The sequence below is a fragment of the Megalobrama amblycephala genome, linkage group LG5, assembly GCF_018812025.1.
Source record: "Megalobrama amblycephala isolate DHTTF-2021 linkage group LG5, ASM1881202v1, whole genome shotgun sequence".
Taxonomy (NCBI): domain Eukaryota; kingdom Metazoa; phylum Chordata; class Actinopteri; order Cypriniformes; family Xenocyprididae; genus Megalobrama; species Megalobrama amblycephala.
The window spans coordinates 13,281,666-13,294,107 of NC_063048.1; the positions used below are offsets into that span (position 1 = coordinate 13,281,666).

At 36.4% G+C, this 12,442-nt stretch overlaps 1 protein-coding gene across 1 annotated transcript in view; it reads right to left on the minus strand.

Annotated features, from left to right (window-relative positions):
- The window catches only part of nrxn3a (neurexin 3a), a 376,344-nt gene that overhangs the window by 30,442 nt on the left and 333,460 nt on the right, over positions 1 to 12,442 (minus strand).

Below are 12,442 nucleotides of genomic sequence, written 5' to 3' on the forward strand. Positions count from 1 at the left end.
ATACTACTGTAATATTTCTACGAGTTAGATTTAGTACATTATTATGGTCAAAACGACATTGTGCTTCAACAAAAATACTTTACAGCTCCCTTTATCAGTCCATTCAAATGTTTCAAATACATAGACACAATATACATTATGGTGCGATAAACCAAAAATAAATAAATAAACTAACGTTAAATAAAGGGCGCAGCTTGCGCAATCTATCCTCCTTGATTGCCTTGTTAAGATGACGCAGAAGTGCGTTCCAAAAAAGGAGTAATTTGACCCCTACACCCTTCATCCCTTCGAAGCTCTCACTCCGGAGGGTAAACACTTTTATAGGTATTAGGCTATAGGGCATAGGGATGAGCCCTTCCGAATGGAACGCAGGGCCTGACGTAATCTGACCTGGCCACGAACCGTTGCCATGACGATGAGGCAAAGACAGCTGTTTGATCGCGCCCGCGCCTCACGTACACACAACAAAGCACTGGAAACGTGACATCGCAGCTTGTTCGTTATAAAAAATAAAATAAATATATATATATATATATATATATATATATATATATATATATATATATATATATATATATATATAAAAGGTATAATAGTCCGTAGTGCAATCCGTGCCATTCAGCAAGAGCACTGCTCCACTTCACCGAAAGAGAGAGGTATAACACCATGAGAGCAACGCAGGCTTACCTTCAGTTTCATTTTAAATAAACTCGTTTTGGCTTGTTTAGCTACATGGTTGTATGTGACTATGGGTCACATAAATAAAAAGGGTCGCGCTAAAAAAATAAATAAAACCGGTTTAGGCTATACGCTAATTTATTCAAACGTCTCTCTACCGAACTACCTAGCTTAATTTGCAGAGGAGAAGAGAAAGCACCCGTTTGATAGCCTAAATGAGCCAGTAGTGGATAAATAATAACTTTTAAGAAATAATCTTTTTTGAGTAACGACTCCCAACACTGTCCACCTTGCTGGAGTGTGACGTGATCTGTGACATGTGCAGGTGTGATGGATCGCGTACAAACCAATAGGGTGTCAGAATGGTAAATGTTTATACTTCTCACCAACCAAATCAAATTCATCTATCCGGATGGCGCGATTTATCTGGATAGGTTTTTTTTTCAAGCCGGAATGAAAACAAGCCGAAATGAAATAGGAGTAACGAGGCTATTTTTAAAATGTAAGGAGTAGAAAGTACAGATAATTGAGTAAAAATGTAAGGAGTAGAAGTAAAAAGTCGTCTGAAAAATAATTACTCCAGTAAAGTATAGATACCCGAATTTCTAATAAGAAATATTTGTACTTCTTACTTGACACCTCTGAATCACACTGATATAAATACAGCAAATCAGCATATTATTAATTAAATGAAGACAGTGATTTCTAACCAAACAGAAAAATGAGCATTAAATCATTTCCAGTGACACAGAATGATGAAATAGCTCACATCACAGAAATTCTTTCCATACATCTTGGCATGTGGGAGGCATCACAGAAATGAATTACATTTTAAAATATACTTTTCTTCTAAAATAGAAAACAGTTCTTTAAATTGAACACAGATAATAATATTTTTAATAATGCACTATAGCAAATTACTGATATACTTACCATTCAAAGTCTGGGGTCAGAAAGATTTCTATTTTTTTTTTTTTTTTTTTATGAAGTTAATACTTTTATTCAGCAGGGATGCAATTTTCAAAAGTGACAGTTTTTTTTATCAAATCCTGAAATGCTTGGTTTACACAAAATTATTAAGCAGCACAACTGTTTTCAACATTAACAATAATAAGAAATGCTTCTTGAGCGGCAAATAATATTAGATATTTCTGAAACATTGTGACAGTTAAAATACAGACCCAGAAATGAATTACATTTTAAAATATACTAAAATAGAAAACAGTTCTTTAAATTGAATTATAATATTACTGTAGTTTTTTTTTTTTTTTTTATCAAATAAATGCCTGCTAAATTTGCAGACCCCAAACTTTTGAATTATAATGTAGTTTATTCCTGCTAAATTTGCTTTGACATACAAAACAACTTTTATTCTTTTTGCCTAAAAAGAAAACACACTGGCATCTGTATATGATGGGAACTATATAAATATAAGGACCATCTAAATATGGTCACACAGCAATACACTATGCTTACTAACAGCTCACTATAGATTAAGAGGCAGAGCTTTACCCAAGACACATCTTATCTCACTATCCCCTTTATTACGACAAATAGACCTGAAAATGAATGCTAAACAACTGCATGACTAAAAGTGCTCTAGCCATGCATGTCTCAAACCTCTTCAAGAAGTGATCAGCGGTTAAGATAACAGTTCCACTTACTATGCAATTAAGATAAAAGAAAAAAATATCTATCTAGTCTTTTTTAGTCCCTATGAACACCCAAATGATTCCATGTCGCTTCAAAAATGGATCCTGACAAAAGCAGACATTAAAACAAAAGTTTGCTGACTCTGGTCTTCAGATAATCATCTCCTTTCATCTCTCCTGTGGGTTTCTCTGGCCTTGATGCTATCGTGTCTATCTCCACTTTGGCAGTACAAGGAGTGAACAGCTTGTATTACAAACTGAATCAATAAGAAGGGAGAAGATCGGTTTCAGAATGATTCAGAGAGTTCCACCCCTCTGATGACAGCCATTTGACATCTTATCGCACATTGTGTTTTCTCCAAGAAAAAGGCCTGTGCGATAACAGGGGCGTATCTATAGGATGAGAGGACATAGCCCAAAGACAAAAACGAATGATCTTCTACTGAAAGAATAAAATATTTCATCAGTTTATCAATTTGAGTGCACTTTGCTATGAATATATAAATGGTGAGATCAACTATATGTGGACTACAGATCCAGTATCTGTGTTTAAGTACATTTATTCAGATATTGTTTTAAAATTTGATTTAACATTTACTCTTGTAGCTGAATGAATATGTCAATGCCTCCTTCACCGAACATCTTTTCATTTCTATTTCTCTCTTTGAATTTCACCTGGCTATTGATTTACAGATCTTTCTAAGCTCACTTTGCTCACTACCTCTTTGCTCCATGGCCTGCAGCAAGGACTCAGTCCAGAACACTTCATTTTGTTTTGTACTCATGACTTTTTTTTTGTGCTGCACAGCAAACTATAATCGTCCTGAGCTAACGCTAGAGCTTTCAAACAGCCGCCGTTCATCTTCCTGTTTACACGGGAATGGTCTCGCTCCTTATCTTTAATCACTTTCTGGCTGAGGAGGGCAAGGTCGCATGGGACCTTATGACAAACTATCTCCCTGAGCACTCCTCTTTGTGTCCTCGCTAAAATTAGAAAGCAATACACAGTTTGTTTCAATTATAGATTCAAATCTAAAGTGGTGTCTTTTATTATGCCGTGCCTGTTTAATTTGAAGAGGGGATGGAAACGGTCTTGGGAGATAGAGAGGTGGTAATGTCTGGAGAAGACGAAAATGATACAGGCAGAAGACGGAGCAATGGCACAGGAGCACTGGGTTCAGACAGCATGTACGAGCCTGATTTCATTACCCAGGCACCTTGATATTAGAATATGAGGAATCTGTCCTCATGAGAAGATGATTTTTTTTTTGGTTCCCCTAAATATTTTATTCAAATTTTATTTGTACAGCGCCTTCCATGCATGAAATGTGCTTTAGAGAACATAGTATAAAAAGAGAGGGAGAGAAAAAAATAAAGCATAAAAAAGAAAGTATAAAAACTGGGATAACGATTTAAAAAAATTAACTATTACAAATATTTTCAATCATAATGAAATGAATATCTGATCAAATTAATTTAAATTATTTATAAAAAATATTTTAATTGATTTAAATAATTATTATTTTTATAAATTATTTATCAGGTGTTAACAAAGAACATTTTTAAAATGAAAATGGTATTTATAATTTACTAATATGATCAGTAAATTATGGCAACATTTCTTTTTACATTACTTCAACTAAAAAAAACTTCATATAAAAAGTTATATGAGATTTAACTCGTTATTTTAAGTCAGTATAAAATAATTTAAGTTGAAATGACTTGTACAGCCAATTTGATTATACCTAATTTAAGGCAAAAATGGGACAAAAGCATGCACATCACCAGCAAAAATGCTGGGTGCTTGACAAAAGAAATAATAAAAACCAGAAAAAAAGTCGGCACACCGAGGGCTAGATTTACTAACAGCTTGTGCCAGCGCAAACCTTCTTTGGTGTTAAAAAAACTACTGTCAAGATTTACTAAAGACACACAGTGAAAAATTAGCACTGAAAAGGTGTGGACACAGTTATTTTTGCGGCTAACCTTAATGCATATGCATTCGTAGGAGTTTACCTTCCAGACACAGAATTTATGGAAGGAGAGAATTTGCAAGGTGATTTACTAAGGTTTGCGCTAGTCAATTTACTAGTATTTGCACCATTATTTACCGCCTAAAAAAGGATGTCTTAAACCAGATGCTAATTTAGCTATCAATCTCTTGGTAGATTGCATTGGTCATTATGGAAATGATGTGACTGCATCCGTGTTATTTAATTTGCACGTCATCAGTAGATCACATGCAGAACTTTCCACTCCCATCGGTGCTTTTTTGTAATTGCGCTCTCACACTAATTTGCCCTGTTCAGTAAACCTGGCCTCCTAAAATGCAAAAATCAGTCATGTGATCCTTGATCCTTGACCTGTTAGTATAAAGTCTTGTTGGTTCAAATTTTTAATTGTCTGATGGAGAGCCTGCATGCTCAAAACGTTACCTTTGTATGCATTTTTGGAGCCTTGGTGTGCCGACTTTTTTTCTGTACTTAATTTGAGTTTTTCATTGGAAATAGGTGGAAATTGTTAATTTATATTTTCAGCAAGTGAAATAATGTTCTATTTTCTATTAAACTTAATTTTCATTGGATTAAAGTACTGCTGTGATCTTGTACATCCACAAAAAGTGCTTCTAAATATCTATTACCAAATTACACAGGGAATGAGGTGCAATAAAGAGGAGAATCTTAGTTGAAATGCAGCCTAAATGCTACTGCTATTGTTATGCAAACTTGTCCGTTCCCAGTAACGTCCCTTTGTTACTTTTTATCCGGTATCACGCCTCAAGAGGAAATAAACTGGAGTATAGTGAAACTGGATTCACATTTTAATACACTACCGTGGCCAGGAGATTGGACTAGCATCATCTACCCAAGGAGAGCCTTGATACGGCTCCCATAGCTTTGGCCCTTTTAACTATGGCTGCCACGCATTTCAATAAATCAAGGCCGCCGTCTCTTAGGGATAGCGGCGTCTGCCCACGCGTAATATCCCGTTCCCACGTGGCTCGTCAGCACCTTCTGAAACGTATCAGTCCTCTGCACCACAGCCGTCTGTCGGCCGCCTCCAACCTCCATATAATTGGATTCTAAACACAACTCAGGAGAAATATTAGTCTTTATTGTGGTAGTGCAGCAACTCCCGTTGCTGACAGTATTTTTTCTGTCTCAGTGGATCATGCGGTTAACCCCTGAACTGTCTGCCAGCTCTCATGCAGAAGAAAATGTATGGCTTTTAGTTTAGATTTAAAGCATGCTGGGCACACCTTAGCACATTGTTTTTTTTTGTTTTCGAAACTTATTATGCATATCTAGTATACAATATATTTGTATATGTATTTTCGTTTAAACTTTTTCATTTAGATTTAAGCTAAAATCTCTTCAGTTACGTGATAATTAGAAGCTGCGGTCCAAAACGGCTAAGCCTCTATTAATTCTACACTTCATTCATGAGGAAGCTATTAATATGCAAAAAATATCCATTAGTTGTTCCCATTGTGGACAATTACGAGGGTCCCAGTGCGGCGGCTTAATTAAATCTGAAAAAAAATCATGTTGTTTCTGTGAGGTACATCACAACATTGCAGTAATTTGTTTGTTTCTCGACATGTCCTCCCAGCAACAACACAGCAAGAGATGCTAGCTGCTGTGCACAGCAGATGCACGGTGACAGATAACAGTTCCTGGAATTGGCCACATACGTGTCTTACATAGATTCAGTGTTTTACAACTGTTTTACAGACACAGTAAATACTTATCAAGAGCCATCCACATTCACTGTGCTAAATAAGAATTTGAGCATTCAGTAGTGATTAATCTCTTAAATCTAATTAAGCAGGCTTTTAAATCATTAAATTGCATTATAGGGATAGTTCACATCAAAATAATAAATTCTGCTGTCATTTACTTACACACAAGTTGATGCAAACCTGCATGACTCTTTCTTTCTTCTGTGGAACACAAAAGGAGAAATATGAATAATGTCCTGGTCACTCTTTTCCATGCAATTACAATGAATTTTGACTGGAGATTTGAAACTTTCAAAAAAGTATGTAAAAAGCACCATGAAAGTATCATATAAATATGAAAGTAGTCCATATGATATGATTATAAGCCATATAATGGTTTGCATGACAAACAATCTTTTATTTAAGTCATTCGTTAATAATGTTGACCTCCAGTGGGTTGTTAATCAATGTGACTATATCATTTAACCATTGAGTTGAACTTGAGAACCAGATCAGTTCATGATTCACACTGAGGGGCTGTTTACACGACACCAGTTTCAACTAAAAATGGAAAACTATTTATGTGTTTTGGCCATTTATTTACATGACAACTGCGTTTTGGTGGCCAAAACGTGAAAAATGCAAACTTTTGAAAATCTGAATCTGTGAAATGGTGACGGCATGCGCATGCGTATTACGTGTTTAGTCTGACCATCTTATTTGTCAACACGGAATTAAGGTATTTCTGTGAATGTGCGAGACTTCCGATGTGTTTTTTACAGATTTTTAGATCGTTAGATAGTGTAGAGTGTTGTTGCCATGCCGTCATTTTACGCCGGACTGCATCACAAACGAGGGTCAATTCAACGTAGGATTTGCACAAAAGATTAACATGACGACACATGCTAGTCGATGAAGTTGAATCAACTCCACAGCAACAACATAAATTTATCCACTAACCATTCAGAAACATCCAGTTTCATTCTAAAAGTTGTAACTTCTTCCTGAGTCTCTCCATCAGTGTCCAATGAACAATTGCCATTGAACAATGCAAGGCTGAACACCTTTACTGACAATCGTCATTTTGGCTGCGTGAGATTCTCCAGTTTTGTTGTTGTTGAGCAACAGAAGCGCAAGCTGTTAAAGCTCCGCCCTCTTTTGGCAAGCGGCCGGGAGCAGAAGCTCATTTGCATTTAAAGGGACACAGACAAAAACGGTGTGTTTTTGCTCACACCCAAATAGGGGCAAATTTGACAAGCTATAATAAACGATCTATTTTGAGCTGAAACTTCACAGACACATTCTTCGGACACCAGAGACTTATATTACATTTTTTAAAAGGGTCATTATATGTCCCCTCTAATAAATAAAACTTGGATTAAATACATAGATTTTTTATTTTTATTTATTTATTTATTTTGTCATTTGTGAGCATATAAAATAATTATATAATTTTTTTCTTGTGTTTCACGCAGTTTGGAACGGTTTTCATTTTTTGAGAGAACTATTCCTTAAAAATATAGCAAGTCCGTTTTAAAAAATTGCCTCAAATAAAACTTTTACAATGAAATTAATGTCTCCTATTCAGTCACTTTTTTAAACACTGACGTTAATCTTTACAACATCTTTACAACAGGCACATCAAACCCTGTCTTACTCCATTATGCTCTTATATACAGTATAAGCTAAAACATTAACAAAATCAACACTACCATAATAAGCATTTCCATCCTAATTCCCAGCACATTAAATCGTTCTGCAGGGGATCCTGTTTAAAGCAAATGAGCACTTATGACAACATGGCTGAAAGTGGGCTAATTCGAAGAGAAAATCCTTTGCCGTGTCTCACTAAGGGTTTGATCCCCTCTGGCACACAGCTCTTTAATGTACTACATATCAGCAGTACAGCAAAGTAAAAGGATTTGGTGATTTTGGATTGGAACGACCATAACCACCCAAAATCCCTCCTATTAGAGGCCAAAGGGACGTACGAGACCGAATGTAGTCCCTCAGCCTTTTGCAGACACAAAAAATGAAATGAATATCATCATCCCACCCCTCTGATATGAAAATGTGTGCAGCTCAATTAACCTACCTTACATCAATAATTCAGACGCCCAGAGGAAAACACACCCCTTATATGCGAGGTTTACCATCGAATAATCTCGGATACATTAATGAAATAAAGATTGCCCTCGAGATAAAGAAAAAGTCAATTTTACAAACTTCTTCCACATCAAATCATGCTACAACCTAGCTGAGACTTCTTTTAAACATTATCAGATATTCAGTTCCCTTTTATTAAAAATCAACATGTTTTGTGCTTCTAATATGCTAAAGCTAACTACCTCATAACGCTAAGCCGTTCTTCTGTCATTCAAAGCCAAGAAATCACATAATGCTATATCTTTTCTGTTTCTACACCTATCCTAAACATGATTAAAACAAGAAAAACCCTTCTTTGTGATGTCTCTCAAGACTTCTCTTCCAGACGAACTTCTTTGAAGAACAGCAGCACGTACTTAAGCAAACCTCGAAAGAGTTCTCAACTGAGATCCACACGAGCCCGGCTTCTCTTCGTCTCTACAGCCCTGGTCTTAATTAAACTGAATAAAACACGTAGACCTTGTTCCAGTTCGACGCAAATGCAAATGACTTAAAAATAGATCTCTCATCCCAGCACAATGCATGTAGGGATTGCATTCACAATTAAATTACTTCCCCAACTGTAACAGACCACTTGTTTACTGATCCTGTTTGCACAAATTAAGATGAGAAGGCAAACATGACCTCCAGCCTGTTGACCTACTAGACTGATTGGAATTAATGAGTATCCTCCTGCCAATTCCGCTCAAGTACCCACAATCCTCCATTCATCCTCAAGATTGTGAAAGAGGGCTGTATTCGTTCTTCATTCTCATTTCAAACTCATCACTCGACAACGTACCGCCAATTTTCGGTTAATATAAAAAACATTTTGATGATTGGTTCTTTGAGTTTTGGCCATATGATATTGTTTTTTTATTTATTTATTTATTTATTTATTTATTTTTTAGATATTTTGTTATCACCGAGTGACTAAAGAAATTAAAAAAAGAATTAAACAGAAAAAATAGGCTATTCACTGCAACACAAGTCTTAACAGAGCAATGGTGACAAAAATTAGTCCAAAGATGGGCCAATGTGCGTGGGATGGGGATTTATAAAATGAATACATAAATAAACACGTTAGAAATGACTGTGGGTGTATCATTATCTATTTCCAAAAGCTTAATTCCAGTCATGTTAGGTGACGCCAACAAAATGACTCACCCTAATACCATCACATGCCTTTCACCCTTTCGTGCGCAATAATATGCAACTGTGACTGTTTCATTAGATCAGATAACAATCCACGGTTGTGTTTTCTTGAACGTCTATTAGCTTCATAAGCCAAACAGGACCCACAGCAGTGCTGTTTTCAAGAGTGCGTCAGAGAGAATTGTTTTATTCTCAAGCATGGCTCTGCTCCAGGCAGACGCACGCCCTCTTGTTACCACAGCGTTTGCGTGTGTTTTGCCTGTTTGTGCTCAGATTGAAATGCGGTCTAATGCTTCGCTGAGCATCTACAGTTTCCAGCTAAATTCAGACATGATCAACTTCAGCCTTAATGTTACTGGAAATTTCCATCTCTGTGGTTCTCTGCGCATCTGTAGGAGATTCTTGAAGACCACAGGTCTGAATTTGGGGTGAAAGTAGCTCGTGTTTAGGATGTGCTCACTTTCTTAACAGAGATCCTTGTATCTTGTGACCTGAAGGCAGAAAAGAACTGTCATCTGACATATTTCACTGATACGATGATAGTAAAAGCACAATGTGCATGACAAACAACACTGACAACAATGGTAATATATATATATATATATATATATATATATATATATATATATATATATCGTGTTTTCTGTGAGTTACTGTAAATTGAGGCAATTAACAATTGATTTTCTACTAATTTAATTACTTAAATTAATGTACTATTTTAATTCAACAAATGCGCTGAGTAGGAAGAACACATTTGTAGCTCCAATTCTCTTAGCATTAGTCAGTCGTAAACTTTCTTTATGCGGTCAACTGTGGGGGCTTCATGATTACAAATGTCTCTTGCCAAAATGTGTCTCAGACACAGAGGAGACTGATGGCTTTAATATCACTTCCACCAGCTCAATTTGTACCAGGATGCCTATGAAATGGCCAGTCTAATCGCATTTCGCCAAACCACAGTGTTTTATTGGCTCCCGGTCAAACTTTATGTGGGCGGCACTCTGTTTGGTTGTCAAGAGTGTGCGAATGAGGCTTTGTGCACCCGCTCTCGTATCTTTATCTAAAGGACGTGGAGAATTATAAACAATTCTAGTTGGTTATGAAAAACATCACAAACAAAAACATGTCAGAGAGGCTCTCGACCTTAATAAAATGGAGTCGTGGACACCGCTTGTGCTTGCGTTAACTGGAGCAAGTTGTTTGCATACTGTTGGAAAATCATTCAAACGCACCTGGTTGAGTGACTTCTCTTAAATGAAACAAAAGCCTCTGTTTTGCATATTTATAATTTGGCATCCCACACAGACACAATGTATTGTTGCTGCAATGTGTTTACCTGTCCACATATGTAACATACTTGACCTGGGCGTGGTCCAATCATTGTTTCTCATTTGAATGCCTATTTGCATCTGCAAACTCAAAACTGAAGAAATAGGTCTAGCTTGACAAATAAGCGCTCTGGAAATCATTGAACCAAACTGAAAGTGTAATAAATTAAGGACAACGCTGTCAGCAGCACCGAGATGTTCTGCAGAATGGAAGGTGTAGCTGTGCAGAAAAACTCCTAAAAATCCATTCCGGAGATTTATTTTCCATGTTATGTTGCTACAAATTTCTGTCCTCATTTATTTGAATTGTAAATCTGGGCCAGACGTTATTTGTGGTGTAGTTCCCAAATCATAAATGATGAGGAGACGAAGGCACACATGCGAAAAAAACCAAAACACGGCAGTCGCATAAACACAGCATTATGTTAAAGGGTTAGTTACCCAAAAATGAAAATTCTGTCATTAATTACTCACCCTCATGTCGTTCCAAACCTGTAAGACTTTCGTTCATCTTCGGAACACAAATGAAGATATTTTAAATTTAATCTGAGAGATTTCTGTCCCTCCATAGACAACCTACACAACTGAAACAATGACGCTTCAAAAAGTTCATACAGAGATTGTAAAACAAATCCATATGAATCGAGCGGTTTAGTCCAAGAGACTTGATTGCTTTATATGATGAACAGATTGAATTTACGCTTTTATTCACATATAAACATTGATCAGCGAACATAAACAGAAGCTCAACCAAACCTGATTAATACACAAGAACAAACCTCTTGCAGAAGCTCAAACATGCTGCATAACACACAAGAATGAACCTCATTGGTTCATAATACAAAGCAATCGAGTCTCTTCAGAAAATTTGGAGTAAATCACTCAATTCATATGAATTAGTTTTATCTTTTCATGAACTTTTTGAAGGATCAAAGTTTCAGTTGCATAGGTTGTCTATGGAGGGACAAAAACCTCTCAGATTTCATCAAAAAGATCTTAATTTGTGTTCCGAAGATGAACGAAAGTCTTATAGGTTTGGAACGACATTAATGACAGAGTTTTCATTTTTGAACAAACTTTTTTTGAACAAACTTTTAAGACCGTGTCTGAAGAACTAGTTTGACCAGCTAGAGGGTAATAAGTCTAAGGCCAATCGTAGTTTTTATGCAAATGACTTTATGACCAGTCTTTAAAAAAAAGTTGTCTAAAGGCACAATATACTCCAAGCGAAATCGAAAAATGACCTGGTTTGATGACCACTTCAAACAAAAAGTTTGTTCGGAGTTCGTTTCGGGAGTATGAAACAGCTCGCCAAAGCAAACTTCCAGAAAAGTTTGCTCCAGCTGGTTAACGCCTTCAAACTACCATTGGCCCGCGGTGATTAAGTAATAGGTAGATGTGCTCTAGCATTCCTCCTACTTTTGACGTTAATTTCTTCAGTTCATTCCTTCGAGGTTCGACACAAGTAAAACACACTGGAGATCTGCTTTATACTAAAACTAAAGTTGCAGTTCTAATTGATAGAGACACTGACACTGGCTTGCTTTAAAGCAATCTGTTGTATAAAGTGCTATACAAATATGTAACTTGACTGGAGTGATGAATTGCAGAGTTGGTGCAAACATATCCACGTCGCTATGATCAGATGCTTTCTTAACTGCTGTTTTCTTACTGATTTTTATTGCTGTTGTTGTTGAGAGGCAAGCACGCAGTACATATTTACATACAGGGGCGTAGTTTGTGGGGGGAATGGGGGGGAGGTA